Below are 16,597 nucleotides of genomic sequence, written 5' to 3'. Positions count from 1 at the left end.
GTCACCTGAGAGTCAGTGGTCCAATTAAGGTCGCCCTTTGGCGTTGTGCTGCTTGTAAAGGGGTGCAAGAAAGATGGCGTCAACGGAGAGCTCGGGCCTGGTTTCGAATTTGGGTCCGATTTGTCGTCGAGTGCGAATGGCGTTCGTCTCCAAGGGAATTTGTGGTTCTCTCTCTCTCTTTAGCTCTCTCTTTCGGTTGCGAGCAAGCCATTGGATGCGCTCTGTTGGCCGCTTGCAATCGCGCCTGGCAATACTAACCACTCCCGGCAAACCCCGTTCGCCACGGTTCGGCCGGTTCGCACGATTTCTGCACCCCACCTTCACCCCCCCCCCCCCCCCCCCCACACACACACACACACAGACCTGAACGGAACCTGATCTTTCAGTCCGGTGAACGCGGAAAAGATGAAGGGGTGAATGAGGGAGGGGGAGACCCCCTGGTTCCTCCCCCCGGGTTTTCACCCCGGGAAACCGGAATCGGGGGTTGCATCGTTCCGCTTATCCGTGGAAACGGATTGGGCGGTCAGAGGGGGCCCGAGGCCGAGGTGATGAATGTGTTTCTAATGGCGGTGGCGGAAGGTTGGAGAACAAGGGGAGAGGGGGGTGGGGGCAGAGGGGTGTGCAAGCAGCAGCATCAGCATCAGCGTGGTAGTGCAATGCCATCTCCTGTTCGATCATAAATAGGGAAGATGAGGGGTGAGGGGTCGGAGGAAAGGTAACGTGGCGTACACGATGTTTGCCGATTACCTCAAACCCCCCCCCCCTCCCCCCTCTCCTGCTGCACGCATTAGATGTCCTCCCCACCCCACCCCAGAGCCAGAGCAACCCCTTCCTGCAACCACAGGGGATGTGCTGAGTTGACACCGCGAGGGCCAGCAAAAATGGCAACGGGGTGAGGTGGGGTGGCCGCTGATGAAGCGATACGGATGTCAAGGTTGACGGGTTGATGTGCAAAGTGCAAGCCGCCAAGCCGCCAAGCCGCCAAGCCGCCAAGCTGTCAAAAGCGCAAAAGTGAAGGCAGCAGCAGCAGCAGCAGCAAAAGGCCAAACGGCGCTACAGCGCTCTACACGTGGGTAGAGGAGGAGAGTCTTCCGAGTCGAGCAGTAGAAGTATAGCTTCTTAAAGCTTAGCTGCTTCATATAGCTTCTCCTGGCCACCTTCGGGCGCGCGCGCGCTAGAAGTAACAGTACGAGTGCATACGGACACCCAACCCTCCCGGGGGGGATATTAACAGGGGTGTGGTGCTCAGATTTCGCGTCCTTGCATCCTGATCTCCCTCTTCGCATAAAAGGCGTTTTGTTCCCAAAAACTGAAACTAACCGCAACAGTGCGGTTAGGGCAGTGGTTTAACCCTCCGGACGGGGGATGCTGCTACCCCCGGCACCCTCTCGATCAGATCTGACACTGACGTCCAGCCACTCGCTCGACACTTTGTCGGGCAATTAATCCAATTACGCGCGGTAGAGTAGCACCCCCACCCCCCGGAGGGGGTGGGAAAGGAGGCTCTCAAAAGAGGGGTAAAGACTCCGGGAGTACACCGGAACGGTTGATTGACGGATTGCTGCACTGGCAGATCCCCCCTTGGTGGCCACCCCTTGGTTGTTGTTGTTGTTGCAATCAACCCCCTGGCTGGATAGCCATCTCTCTCTCTCTCTCTCTCTCTCTCTCATGTTTCTTTGTGTTTCTGCATGCATCGGGACCGGGGATGACTGGGCCGGATAATAATGGATGACGAGGAGAAGACGAAGGAGGAGTGAGGTAGTAGCGCAATTTTCGCATTCCTCCCCAAATTTTAAGGGAAGGGCTACCTTTAAGGGATTGCAGGGGATGAAGAGTTTGAGGGGTTTCGTTCGAGAACCATATACCGCCGCTGATTGATTCATCAATCGGCTGGCGGCAAACAACGCCAAGCAAGCGGTGTAGTAAAGAAGGAGGGAGGGGGATGGGGGGAGGGGGATAGACGACGACGGGGGTTAAGGCCGAGACCAAATCCTTCCGTTGGCCTGCTGCCATGCCCCACAACCCATTAATTGCTTCCTTGGTATAAAAAAAAAAACAATGCAGCGTTGAGCTTTGAAAAGAATCGCTAACGATCGCTGATCACACCGATTGGCGCCAGGGCTAGGGCTTGCTGTGGGTGATAATGGCCACCCGCCTCCCCCCCCGCTTCTCCGTTCCGATCGCTCGTCTCACGTCTGTTGCTTCCTGTTTGCTCCGGTGGAACCGGTATACCCCCGCCAGCCTGCTGACCTTGCTGAAGGGCTGTTGCTGTTGCGACTACAGCGCCGCGCTGACCAATCACTTTCGCACACACATGCACACACACTACTCGCACAAAGGTGGTGTGTCTCGTTATGGTTTTGCGGAGAAACGCGAAATCAAAGACAAAGCAACGGCGATGATGATGGTTCTTCCTTCGGTGAAGCAAAAGGGGAAAGCGTGAGAGGAAGGGGGAAAAGGGCATTCCGCCCCCTCCCCCCCTCCCCCTCAATCCCTATCGCTGAGGGTCGGACGGTCGCCCATTTTGCCGGTTTTGTGGATTTTTATTTGTGAAAATCGTGCTTTTCGCCCATAAAACCAAGCCCTCGGTGGTGTGCGTGTGTGTGTGTTGGATTTAGCCCCCTGGCGGCACCGAAAACCTCCATCGCGGGCGCGGTCGCGGGAACGCACGCATCAAACGCCGTACGCCCGTGTGCATGGGAGCAGACAGACAGACAGACAGACAGAAACAGGCAAACAATCCGGGCGCCCCCTTCCCGAAAAGGCGCGCAAAAAAGGAGGGAGAAAGAAGGAAAAAAACCACCCCCTATCCCTCACCCTCCACCCTCCCCGCAAATGGCATGATTTTCGGATGGAGTTCCGAGAAATCCGCGTCTTGGGCGTCGACGGATGAGGGGGCCCGCCGGTCGCGTCGTTCGTCCCGGGTGATGAGCAGGAACAGTAATGGTTGGGCTGGAAGGGTGGGGGTTGAGGGGGTGGGTGCTATACGCGCGCCCGCGCGACGGACTCTCTCTCTCGTCGTTTTCGGTTGTTCGGTTTCGCGCCGCACACACACACACATATTCAGAGAAGGGGTGAGTGGCAGGGGTGGTAGCGAGGAACGAAGACGGAGTAAATGCGAGATGCGAGCAACCTGGGCCAGGACCTCAGAGATCCATTGCGGCCCTTTTTGTGAACTCACATGACCGAGGCGACGATCTCCGTCTCTCTCTCTCTCTCTCTCTCTCTCTCTCTCACTCTCTCTCTCTCTCTCGCTGCACACGCTCTGGGCGCAATTGACAGCAGAAGGACACGTCAGATACTCCCCGAAAACCGAGTTCGAGGTCTGCTGCTGCTGCTGCTGCTGTTGATCTGTCTCGAACTCTCGATCTAACTGTAGAGGTTTGAGAACTGGAGGAGGAGGAGGAAGGGAAAGAAGAGAACCCTTCAAATCCCTGCACGCTCGCCCCCCCGAAACCAACACTCCGACTCTGCCCCATTTTGATAAAACCAAACAGGACGCAAGGGATGTTTTTTTTTTGGGGTAAATAGATTTCCTTCCAATCACATACACACACACACATACACACTCGCAGGCGTATTACCCACTTTTCTTACACAAATTAGCACCCTTGCTCTTCCACCACCAGCACCACCAGCCTCCTCCTCACCTCATGCCGCTCCTGCGTTGCGAATCAAACAAACGACTTGCGGGCGGCAAGCGACAAACACCTCCGTACAATTGTTGTTGTTGTACGGCGCTTAACAACAACAACAACCACAACAACAACGGCGACGACGAAGACAACCGTATGGCCGCGGATCAATCAATTGGCGCCATCGACTGGCGTCGGCAGAGCAAGAGACAGAGAAGAGGGAGGGCGGGAAGGAAGGGTGGGAATATTGGGGGGGGGGGAGAGGAGCTGATGCCTTTGTTGCTCTGTCGCCAAATGGGTCACGTGTTGTGGGATAGCGCTGCTACTCTGCTTCTGATGTATTTACTGACCTCGGAAGGTCTGCTCCTGAAGGGGTTGATGGTTGATGAAGGGGGGTGGTGATAGGGGGTGCTAACGCTTAGCTCTAACCGTCCGGAGCCACGCGTTGACCATCGAAAGGCTTGGCCTCACTCAAAAGTGAGGGTGTGCGTGTAAGTGTGAGCGCGTTGGCGGGGGATGGGGGGATGAAACCGGACCCGGGGGGAGTGCGCCAGAGAGTGTGAAAAGGGGTAAAGGAGCAGCCGGCCAGCAGGAGCGGGAGTGGATCGGGATCGGGCCTAATGGATTTTCCGTTTTCCGACCCCCCTTCCGCGCCACCCATTTACCTTCACCCCCGGTACACCCCCTTAACGCCTCCTCCTTGCACGACGATGACTTGCACGATTTGGCGCGGGTTCGCCCGCGCACCATCGCACCAGTAGCCAGCCCCTCATCCCTTTTTTCTATCCTCACTACCCCCCCCCCCCCCCGCCCCCCCTCCCACATCAACCCCTCCCCTCCAACCAGACTCAAACTTGTGCGGCAATAATGTTTTATTTGTTTTAACATATTCCACCACCCTTCGGACCACCCTTCCCTCCGCACCCCCTCCCCCCTCCCCCTCTCTCGCACCCCCCTTAATCGATGCGGTTGAGCCACAGCCGAGGAGCTTTCTGGGCCGAGGACTGTGTTTCGGGCGTTTAAATGGCGACCGGTGGCCCAAAATCGCCCCCCCCCCCCCCACCCTCAAAAGGTTAAAGGGCTACCGTGCGTGCGTCAGACTGTGTCCGTGTGTCCGTGTGTGTGTGTGTGCTTGTGCGGCGATTGGAAAGACCCCGAAAAAGGCTTTTAAGCCGCGGAACACCACTCTCTCACCGCCCTCTCCTCAAACACACACACACACACACATATACCCTCTTTCTCTCTCTTTTTCTCTCTCTCTCTCACAAAATTTTTGTTAGGCTCTGGTTACACCCTTTGTCGCTTCTGGAGGACATTGCCTTCGCGTTCCAATGGCACGGGCACTTCTCTCTCTCTCTCTCTCTCTCTCTCTCTCTCTCTCTCTCTCTCTCTCTCTCTCTCTCTCTCTCTCTCTCGCTCTCTTTCTCTGTCGGCGAAGGGATCTTTTGCCGAATCACCCGCGCACTATTACTTAAACCCATATTAACGGTGCACCATAATTATGTTGTCCGGCCTGAGCTGGCCTGGAGCCGGGAGGGGAAGGGGGAGCGGGGGATGGGGATGGGGGTGCGCTCACCACTCCCTTCGCCCCTGAATTGCTGGCGCGCGCGCTCCATTTGCCTAGAACATGCTGCTAGGAGAGCGGCGCTGAATCCATCCGAGGGCTGAAGAAACGGTGGAGCATAGATCGTGCAGAGAGTCAACGGCCTGCCAGGTTTCTGCTCGGCACTCGCAACTGGAGACCTCGACTCGGATAATGAGGCCGCGAACGGTGACGCGCAGATCCCTTCGGGCTATATCTCGGGGACTGCACTCCTCCTTCTCCTTCACTACAACATTGTAGCCCTAATCTCGGTGCGTGCGAGGACGTCCGTCCGTCCATGCGTGCGTGCGTGCATGCGTGCATGCGTTCGTGCTGGTTGCAACAATGTCCGGGAGGACTAATGGAGCAGCAGCAGCAACCCTTGGCGAAGAAGCGCAGACCAAGGCGTACGACCGGCAAATCAAGACAAACAGACACGACAGTCGGACGGACGGACGCGACACCTAACCTCAACATTGTACCCCTCAACATGCGCAATCAGTGCCAGGGGTCCCCCCATTACCATTGGCCCGGCGCAGGAGCGCATGCGATGCGGATGCGTCAAAATGCGTCAATTTCCTGGTTTCCCGCGCCTGGTTTCGGACCGTGCGTGACGACGCCGGCGACGATGGGGCGCCCTCCAATGCCCGCTAGCGACGACTCCCGGTTGTAGAGCGAGCGAAGCGGGATGCACGCAAGACAGAGAGAGGCAGAGGGAGAGAGGACAAACGCTGCACTAATGACTGCAACGAGGGCGAAGAATCGAAAGACGTGCGCGGCGCTCTGTTCGGCCGAATGAAGTCGGCCCTGAGGTCCTGGAGGCTGCCGGACTCATTACTCCAGTGCTGGCCCCGACAGCACACATTGTAGCAGCAGCAGCAACAGCAGCAGCAGCAGGATGCACCGGATGCGCACTGTTCTCCCCCCTCGGGGAAAGAGGGAGGGGGATGTGTGTGTTTGGGGGATGAAGGGTGCATCATCCATCGCGTGCGATCCAGCATCCACAGCATAATAGGGCATCCCCGGCCGAGCGGCCGGCCGGCCGGCTAATTGATCCCGATCCCCGGGTGTTTAGGAACGGGGGGAGGGGAGGGAGGGGGTGCATACATGAGGATGATGGTCCGGGACCTTCTACCACCGACCTTCAGACCAATCAAAGGGGTTCGCCTTTTTAATTAGGTGCAGGACTCGGAAAGAGGGCGGTCAGCAAGGGGAGCGGGGTGGGGGGGGGGGGGAGGGCAATCAGAGGAGCGAGGAGCGCTAATGGTGTTGTGTGTCAAGCTGTGTGTGTGTTAGTGTGTGTGTGTTGCCAGATTTCCTCTCCCCGTGCAACAAACCAGCACAAAAACCACAACAACAACATCAACCACCAGAATCAGGAGATGTATGTGCGGCACATACACACACACACACGAGCGCGCGCGGCCAAAATCGGCACCCCTCGTTGGCGTCTTACGGGGTGATAAATGGTTGACACAAAAGAGCATCCAGCAACAGCAGCAAACGCTACATGAGACAAATAAACAAACAAAGGTACTGCTGCTGCTGCTGCTGCTACTGCTGCTGCCAAATAAACAGTGACAGCGGCATGTACACACACACACACACACACACGAGGTAGGAAGGGCGCCAAACGGATCCTCATCAACACTTCCGCGGCAAATGGCAAGCGGTAAAAACACGTCAACACCAGGAGCAGCACGCCACAGCAGGAGCAGCAGCAGGTTTTGGTAGGTTATGTGTTCGTGTGTGTGTGTGTGTGTGTGTGTGTGTGTGTGTGTGTGTGTGCCGCGACCTCATGGGGAGCTGAAGGGCGCCCAAAAGACAGCAGGAGTATAGAGAGCGCGGTAGCACCACGGTAGCTTCCACCACGCAGCAGGGTGGCGCGCCCTGCCTTCGGGGATTCGGGAAACCGCCAGCCAACAATTGTGAGAGAGAGAGAAAGAGAGAGAGAGGGAGCAAAGGCCGACGGTAAACCTCCTGCTGCGCTGTCACTACTGCACAGCGACTCTCGCTTCTGCTTCTGCTTCTGAAGCAGCAGAAGAAACATTTGCAACAGTTTGTTGATCATCGAGCAACCCAACGAGTGACCACGGGGAAGCATCCCCCTGGGGTGGTGGAGGGAGGAGGCCGGTACAGGGGAGAGGGTAGGGACCGTAGCAGGCAGCAGTAGCAGCAGCAACAGCAGGGCACTCGTCGTTGGTCGATCCCGTGGCCGAACCACGACGGGAGGTCGAGGCGTCGAGAGCCAATCTGTCATGAGGCCACTAATCGAATCAATCGGCGGCGCACCAGCTTGCTGCTGCTGTGTGTGTGTGTGTGTGTGTGTGTGTGTGTGTGTTGTTCTTGTGACGTTGGACTGGAGTTTAAACTCCGGCTCCGGCTCCGGCTAGACCTACCCAGCAGATATCTGGGGAAAAGGGGGTTAGAAGCTAAGGGATGAAATGGTAAGGGTGTGTGTAAGGGTGCGTGCAGTCAAGAATGTCGCTGAGCATGATGATGAAGATGATGATGATGGTGGTCCCTTTACCCAGCGCAAAGTGTGACCACCGCCACCGCCATCCCTCCGGCTCCGATCTTCACCCCCCTCTGATCCATCTGATCTCCCACCCTTAAGCAGCGCGCCCGTTGGAGAGCTCACAGCCGTTATCACTATTTTTTTCTGGCGAGAAGATGGGGAAGGAGGTAGTCTGCACTTGGACAACCACAACACCCTCACCGAACCCTTCACCCACCACCATCGTTCATCCCCCCTTGTAGTCACACTTCCTGCCATCTCGCTCGCTGTGTGTGTGTGTGTGTGTGTGTGTGGAACGGAAAATTGGAAATGCAAATGCGACCCCTAAGACCCCTACAACACCACACACACAGAGGACAGGCCACACATACACAAAGGGAGAGAGCGAGAGATAGAGAGAGACAGGCGATTGGGTTGAGTGTTGTGCAGTGTGGAGCTCACTTGCAATTCGCGATCGCAATCTCTCGGTGATCGCCGGGGGTACGACGGCGACAGCGCGGCCTTGGAGGGTACACCCCCTCTCACCATCCCACCCCCCCCCCCCCCACTCGGAGGGATTCGGATCGGATGGATTAATAATAAATCGTGAATAATTTATAATTAATGGCCGCGCCTCGCCTCGGCTCGGCTGTTCGAGCATCACGACCGAGCGAGCGAGCTCGAGCGTCGATGTTGAAAGGCAGCAGCAGCAGCAGCAAACACGAGAAGGGGGTTGGGGGTGGGGGGTTGGGGTGGTGGTAAAGGGTAAACCTCCGGCGCGGCGAAGGGCACACGGTGCACTTGCAAACACGTCGGGGGGGGGGCTTGATTTGAATTTTATTCAAATTCCTTGCTCGCGGGGGTCCAACGACGACAACGACGACAACGACGACGACGGCGAGCTGCTCTCTTGATCTCCATAATGCTCTCTCGCTCTCTCTCTCTCTCACTCTCTTTCTCTGGTCTCGCCCGGTGGTCTCACCTACGACCTCACCGAGACCTCAGCAGGGCCAGAGCTAAGGTCCTTGCGAAGCTCCGCCGCAGCAGCAATAGCTTTCAAAGACAATCACACCCCGCTCTTTTTCTCTCTTTCCCTAACTGTCTCACCCTGGAAAGCATCCTCAGAATTGGCACACACAAACACACACACACACACGTACACACATTTCCGGGTCTAACGGCCGGTTTTTGCGCCATATTCCATTAATCACCGAACAATACGACGGTGGTATCGGAACGAATCGGCTGCAGTCGAGGGTGCCAGCAGCAGCAGCAGCTCCGACCACCAATTTCACGACCACTCGACTCGACTCGACTCGACTCCACGGCACGCCACGGCACAATGCAATAATGAGGTGTAACGAACGGTTTTTTCGGCCACACACACACACACACAAAATCCACACCGCGCGAGGGTCGAGAGGGTCCGATTTTCCGCCCGATTTTCCACACCCCATTCCACCACCACCCTTCTTGCACCCTTGCATCTCATCCCTCTTCCGTCGCGCAAACGTTATCGTCCATGCCATTAAAGGACGATCAGGGGGATCGCCGGCATGCCAGGTATCCGCGGTATCCGGTTCCCGGCTAGCTGTTTCTTTTACACCCCTAGCTAACCTCCCTCTCCCCCTTTTTCTCTCTCTCTCACTCTTTCTTTCTCTCTCTATCATTCTTTCTTTGTATCTTTATCTCTATCTATCGTGAGAACGATGATCGGTGGGGCTTGGATTCTAGTATAGGGACCCGCGAGTGATCCCGGTCACCCCCGTGCGACAACCCTTCTCCCCAGGCACTCCCTTTTTTTGTCAAGTCAACCACCCCCCGTCCCCCTCACCGGGGCCAACCCCGGGGTTTAGTTTTATTGGTTGATGTGGTTTTATTACTAACTAGCTGCCCCGACAGACTTCGTACTGTCTCTGATCGGTCGTGGGTTTATCGTAAACAGGAGCTTTGAAATTTCAGTAGATATATTTTTATCTATTCCATCATTTGGTCATATTCGATTTATCAATGAACCCCATCAATAGCTAGGTCCGTTAGTGATGTTGGAAATAGAGATGCGACGTGCTTGTAAATATGAGCTGGAAAGTTAGCATGATGTTTGAGTTTTAAGGCTTTGCCTTTCGGGTTAAATGACGCCATTTGGAACCACGAATTATATTTTCCCAAGTATTTTGAAAATAAAAAGTTTGACTTTAGTGTTCGGCTTGCACATAGCTCGTTAAGTTCAAATGCTGTGTATTTAGCGGCATTACAATACGACACACTTGATCCATTTTTCCGCTGAATATGATGATTTACATAGTCACATGGTAGATCATAACTAAAAGCACCGCACTTCAAATTAACTCAAACGTCGATCGACCAGATCGAGGGTCTTTCTTTTCTCTCTCGGACATTCTCGGTGATCATTCCAATCGCAAGCCATTCCTGATAGATAGGATATCTTGGTATTGCTTTCTATTACTATTCAGTTACTGGCGCTTTATATGTTTGTGCATGCAATTCCGATCGTTTACCATTCATAGCCCAATACGTTGAAAATCGTCAATGATAAGAGGCACGTAAATCAATAATCGAAAATTAATATAACTCTTGATCAATTCAAATATTTCACAACTGAATAAGTTTTTGTTATTGTTTCATGTGAATTGATTTGTGAAAATTAAAGCAACTTCTTAATTAACTCATGACTTAACTAAACTTAAGAAATTGTAAAGAAAATTTAAAAACCTACAATAGACACACCAATAAAAAATTGTAACGATTTCTGCAGCATTGCCGGTCCCCTGGTTATCATTCCACCGCAGCCGGGCTCTCTCTCTCTCTCTCTCTCTCTCTCTCTCTCTCTCTCTCTCTCTCTCTTCTCTCTCTCTCTCTCTCTTGTTCTTTTCCTTAACATCTATTGGTCTCATTTTTAAAATTTTTATTCATGAATTAAACGCAACTATCTAACCTTCCCACCCAGCAAGTAAAAGAGTATTAAGTGAATCCAATCGATTTAGAGACCATCAAAACCTAGGAAACGACTCCCATATTGCCCTAGAATGTATTTTAAGGATTGGGGTTGTATGGAAGCTCCCCGTTTCCCCTCATCCGATGTAGACCAAATTTTGTCCCATAGTTCTTCTCAGCTGACCATCAACAATTGTGCAAATTGTAATGGTATTCGGTCCATAACTTGCGGAGTAATTAATGTTTTTTATCAATCAAGTGTTAGGGAAGGGCTTGGAAGGATGGTAGCGGTGTATATATAGATCAGTAGCTCCTGTTTAATGACCCCACACACATATACATACACACAACACACACACATACACACACTCACACACACACACTAGCGAACTAGCGGTGCACGGCACGTAATAAACGTTTAGTGGCGTTTCGGAGCCACCAAAAGCGGAAGCAAAACTGCACAGTAGTGCCCTTTTTTGGGATGAGAAGAAGGTACGAGAAGGAAGGTTGCCCCCCGGGGGGTGGGGAGAGCTAGAAGTTTCCCCGTCGACGATTTGCTCGATCGATCCTTCCAGAACAGAACATCGGAGAGTCTGAGTCTGAGACGCTCTCCTTTATTAACCTCGCTATGGTGATTCGATTTTGTGGTCGGATCCCACAGATCTCTCTGGTCTGGTCTGGTCTGGGCTGGATGGATGGTTCTGGAACAGCGCTGGCCAGCCGGCCGGCCGGACGGGCGCGCTGCTGTTGATGCATTATTGATGTCCGGCTGCTTTGCAATGGAAAGTGCCAAGTGCCAGCAGCCGACGGACGGACGGACACTTCTCCGATACAGGAAGGTGGTGGTGGTGGTAGTGGTGGTGTTGAGGGGTGGGGGTTGAGTGGAAGGAGTTTTGAACATATTTATTGTAATTTCAAATGCACCTCACACCCGTGGGGTCCCGTGGACGGTAAACGTGAGTTTCTAGGGGGCCGATCCTCTCTCTCTCTATCTCCCTCTCTCCGGGCACCTCGTAGCCCACACTACCAGAACCCCCCTCCTCTTCCCTTTTTGCCCCGCTTTTGCTCTCTTATTTTGGGTTGTTTGTTTGTTGTTTGTCAACCAGCTAGCCAAATCTTGCAATCGGAACGACCGTGCACCTCCTTTGCACGACACTTTTTCAGTACATGTGTGTGTGTGTGTGTGTGTGTGTGTGTGTGTGTGTGTGTGTGACACACGGATTCGAAATTTGCGGAATTTGCGGAGAAAAAATACCGAGCCCCAGGCGACGAGCCGGAGACGAGCCAGCGAGATGCAAATAGTCGCCTAAAATAGATCTTCACCCGAAAACCGATCCACCAAATTCCGGTAAAATTCGATCACGAATTCACGAACCTCCCCCCACCGGTGACCCCACCACAACGACGGTCTTTGGTTTTTTGAGGGGTGAGGGTGCAAGCACGAAACACACAAAGAAAGCAAAGCAAAGAAAGAAAGAGAAAACGTTGGACCTGGAAGCAACCAAAATCAAAACAAAATAAAACCAGCCTCTTGCCGACAGACCGACCGAGTCACTTGTCTGTTTTTGTCGCAATTTGTCAACCCCCCGCCCCGGTTTGACTCGGTGCTGAACCAAATTCCTAAAATAGTGTTGCGCAGCATTGGATCTGGAGGTTTTTTTAGCTGACTGGCATATCAAAAAAAGCCGTCGGCATCTCGGCAGCGCCGCTCGACGCCCCGATGCACACCATTAGCACAGTGTGTTTGTTGCTCTCAATCTCATTCTGTGTTTAACAATAATGTTTGCGCGCATACCAGTTGACTGGATGTGACGTCACACCCGGGCCACAGGGGGATCTGGGTCTGGAAAAAATACCTTGAGGTATTTTGCAAACGGTGGCGTGAAAACGCTACGCAATGGAGGCCTCCAAGAGGGCATACCGAGAGAGAGAGAGAGGGCGCAGTTTGTTCTGTTGCTGTTTTTTTTTGTGTTGTCACAATTTCTGTTCTTTTTTTTTGCTCTCTCCACTACTTTCCAGCGCAGTGTTGCGCACAAAGCGAAATCCAGGCTAATCCGCTGGTGCTGATTCTCAACAAGGACAAGGCTGCAAAAGGACTGCTAAAGGGACCCTCCTGGATGGGTTGGTGTTGGCAGTACTGCTCTGCGTACTGTGGATGATCTCGTTAGCTCCTTCCTATGGGGCGTTAGGGGAAGGGCCTTCCCCGCAACAACAACAAAAAAAAAAAAAAGAGGCGCTCTTAACCTCACTTAAGCCCTAAATTGTACCCCCGAGAGCCACAGGCGTCGCCCTTCGTCGCCGTGTCCTCCTTTTGTCTGTCTCCGCCGCACACCGACAGAAACCGTTCCTGGGTTCCATTCACCTCACCATCATCATCATCATAGAGGGAGAGAGAGAGAGAGAGAGCAACAGAGAGAGAGAGAGAAAGTGAGGGAAGAGATTAGCCATGGTCTGGAGGGGAAGGCGGATTATGGATTGTCCCCGTAGAGTCGCGGTAAAGCAGTGCCCTAATCCCCGTGTCACAGGCCCTGGGGACAAACCTGTGGGGTGTCGAACCCCCGGGCCCCGGGGTGGGAGGGGAGTGGAGTGGTGGAGGGAGAGCGTCGAGCAAACAATTAAAATTCCGTCCTCCGGAGCGCAAGAAGTCCCGAAAACCCCGGGATAACAACAACAACAACGACGAGGACGACGAAATAAAAACAAAAAGAAACACACATAGAGAAAAGTCGGGATGAAGGGAAGAAAAACGAGAGAGAGAGAGAGAGAGAGAGAGAGAGAGAGAGAGAGAGAGAAAGCGAGAAAGGATAAGGAACATTAAGGATAGGTCGTTAAGCCTGCCGCTGACCGACTGAAAACTGGAACAATTAGGTCAACGAGCTGCGAAAACCGAGCTCCTTTTTACGAGTGCATGTGTGTGTGTGTGTGTGTGTGTGTGTGTGTGTGTGTGTGCGTGTGTGTGCGTGTGTGCTGAGATGTCCTTTTCTCGCCAGCTCAGCTCGCCTGCTGTTACTGCTAGGACGACGGAGAAGACGGCGGCGAACAGAACAACAGAAGGGGCTCAGAGAGACGAGGATTAACCCCGGAGCCAGTGGGAAAAGGGGTCCTCTTGAGCCTCTTGAGCCTCTTGAGCCCTCGGACTCTTCCTCCCCCTATTCCTTCTTCTTCTTTCAAGCTCAACTCGCGCAACAAAACTTTTCGTTCTCAAAAATCTCTCTGAAGCGCAACTCAACGGCAACGACACCGCGAATTGTTCGCCCCCGGGCGCACACACACACACACGCACACCGGGACCGGGACGTGCGTGCGTACGTGTGACACCTCCGCCCCCGGGGAAACACCCCCGCCGTTCGAGAATTCGACATTTTCGGAATGCTTCCTTTGCTTTGGGACCCTGCGACACTCTCACGATGATGATAATGATGACGCGATGGTGTCGGTGCGATAGTGTCAACGGGGCCGCGCGCCGCACCGTGTCAACAACGACGCCACCGCCGCAACGGCAGGACCCGGCGGCTAATGACCTCCATTAGCAGCGCTAGCTCATTAGATTTTCCCGGGCGCGCGTCGCGCGATCGCACCGCCGCGATGCCTGCTATCGACAACGGCCGATCTCTCCGCGGGTCCCCCCTGCCCGGAAAAACCAAGGTGTTGATGAGCTTGTTCTTGATCTAGGACGCGATCCAGAAATACACACCCGTCCCATGCACCATGCGCCCCCTTACTACTAGTTCTGCCGATCGACAACTCCTTGATGACATTTTAAAGAGCTATAGTGAGTGTGCGTGTGTGTGTGTGTGTGTGGGGTGGGACTGAGACTTACCGTGGGCTTCTGGGCCATGTGCGTGGTGATGTTGGTGATGTTCATGCCGGCCATCGCCGGCAGCTGGGCACCGTAGAACTGCGCACCGGCGGACGGGCTCATGTCGGTCAACATGCTGAAGACGGGATCGAATCCGGCCGGTCCCCTCGGATGGTCCGTCGTGTCGGCGGTGGGGGGGGAAACGGGTCGGGCCAGAAAACAGTGGTGCGGTGCGGCGCGGTCGGCGTCGGCGTCGACGCCGGACTCAAGTTTGATTGCGGGCGGCGTTAGAAAAAAAAGGGGTCGCTACACGTCGCGCTTTGTTTTTTTTTTCTCCTCCTTTTTTCTGTTGATTGATTGATGGCACCACACCCCTCACCCGCACTCACACACACACACAAGCGGCGCACACATACACACCGACACACACACTAGATCGCGGTCATACGCGGATACGCGGTCGCGCGGACAACGTACACACTGGAAGATGAAGCCCGGAGATGGGAATACGTAGAGGAGCGAGACGCACGCACGCTACGCACGCACGCACGTACACTGGCCGTCGGTGAAGGTGTGTCGCGCGTGCCACCGGACCACTCTCTCTCTCGCTCTCTCTCTCTCTGTCGCTCTCGCTTTGGTCTCTCGATCTCTTCGATTGGAGTGGACGCAGGGACACTTGGCAAACACACTGCAAACACTGCGGGCACTCAAACCTACACCGCCCCGTGGCCGCTCATTGTCCTAGCGGTGTCTGCAAGGAGTCCCTTGCCCGTCGAAGTGCAATCGAACAGCTGGGATGACTACTACTACTACTGCTGCTGCTGCTGCTGCCGCTACTGCTGTGAATTAATAGGACATTATACATTAGACATCAATCGTGTACCAATGTGTGCACTAGTGTGTGTGTGTGTGTGTGTGTGTGAGCGGGCCTGTCTGTATTATGGGTATTGGACCGGACTTTGGAGCATCTGGACTTGGAGCGATCTGGGGATTCTATCTAGGGATTGATTGATGAGGGAGGGCGCGCAGACTTTGTGTGTGTGTGTGTGTGTCTCACGGCAAGAAACAACAGCATCACACGCATCCTATGTCGCCGAACTTGGCGCACGATGTCCAGATGTTAAATTGTCCCGGCACTCTGCGATCGACGCGTTCTGTTACGTTCGCAAAAGTATCCCGAGAAAACACTCCCCGGGGGCCACGTGGTTCGTGCGCACAGGCACAGCGTGCCCTGACGCAGTATAACGCAACGCAACGCAACGCAACGCAACGGAACGCAATGCAGCGCAATGCAGCGCAACGCACGCAACGCGCGCGCACACCTAAGAGTTGATGGTCGTTGTATTACTGCCACACGCACATATACACACACACACACACTAGCACACACACACACATGTAAGCACCACGCAACACAACAACGCAAAGTGAAACTAGATAAGGGTGACGCCGCGGAGCGACGTGTGGCGCACCGTTTTGAATAGACGCGAGGAGGACGAGGTTGCTGCTGCTGCTGCTGCTGCTGCTGCTTCTGGTTGACGCTGCTGGGGCTGGGGTCCAACAGACCAAAGAGAAGGGTTGTGCTGTTCGTTCAGGTCCGGGAAGGCTCTCGTTCGTCTCTCGCCGGTTTCTCGACTGCGTCGGTACGGTATCCGCGGTACTACTGTGGCCGCTGCTACCGCACGCTGATCGATGGCTCCGCGAAAGGGTCGTCGTTGTCTGCGTCGTCGTCGTCGTCGTCGCATCGTGAAGCGTTCGTGCTGATGCTGCTGCTTAGGGGCCCGGACCCAGGCCAGGCTGCTGGTGTGTGAGCGAGAGACGCAGCCGAGCAGCCACCCCCCCAATCGGTGAACCAATCGCAGAGCAGTACTCCGCGAACGCCCCCTTCCCGTAGGTTCACGCAGCTCGCACCAGCACCAGCGCACCAGTGCACCACTTACCGAGACCACGCCCCTCACGTGGCGGAGTCTTTTTTGTTTCCTTTTTTTCCGAGAAGTCATTAAAACCGAACCCGTCGGTCGGTCGGTGTATGTGTGTGTGTCTGTGTGCGCGCGCGCGCGCGTGTGTGCGTCGGTATGGGTACCGCCCAGGGCGGCCCAACCATAAGGGATGATGATGGCTGGCACGAG

The 16,597-nt window shown here is 54.5% G+C and overlaps 1 pseudogene; it reads right to left on the bottom strand.

The window, feature by feature from the left end:
• Positions 1-16,116, bottom strand: part of LOC125952909 (loricrin-like) — a 21,900-nt pseudogene extending 5,784 nt beyond the window's left edge.
• Between the last annotated feature and the right edge of the window lie 481 nt (positions 16,117-16,597).

The sequence above is a fragment of the Anopheles darlingi genome, chromosome X, assembly GCF_943734745.1.
Source record: "Anopheles darlingi chromosome X, idAnoDarlMG_H_01, whole genome shotgun sequence".
Lineage (NCBI taxonomy): Eukaryota > Metazoa > Arthropoda > Insecta > Diptera > Culicidae > Anopheles > Anopheles darlingi.
Note: the sequence above shows the minus strand (reverse complement) of the source record. Positions and strands in the feature narration are given on the sequence as shown.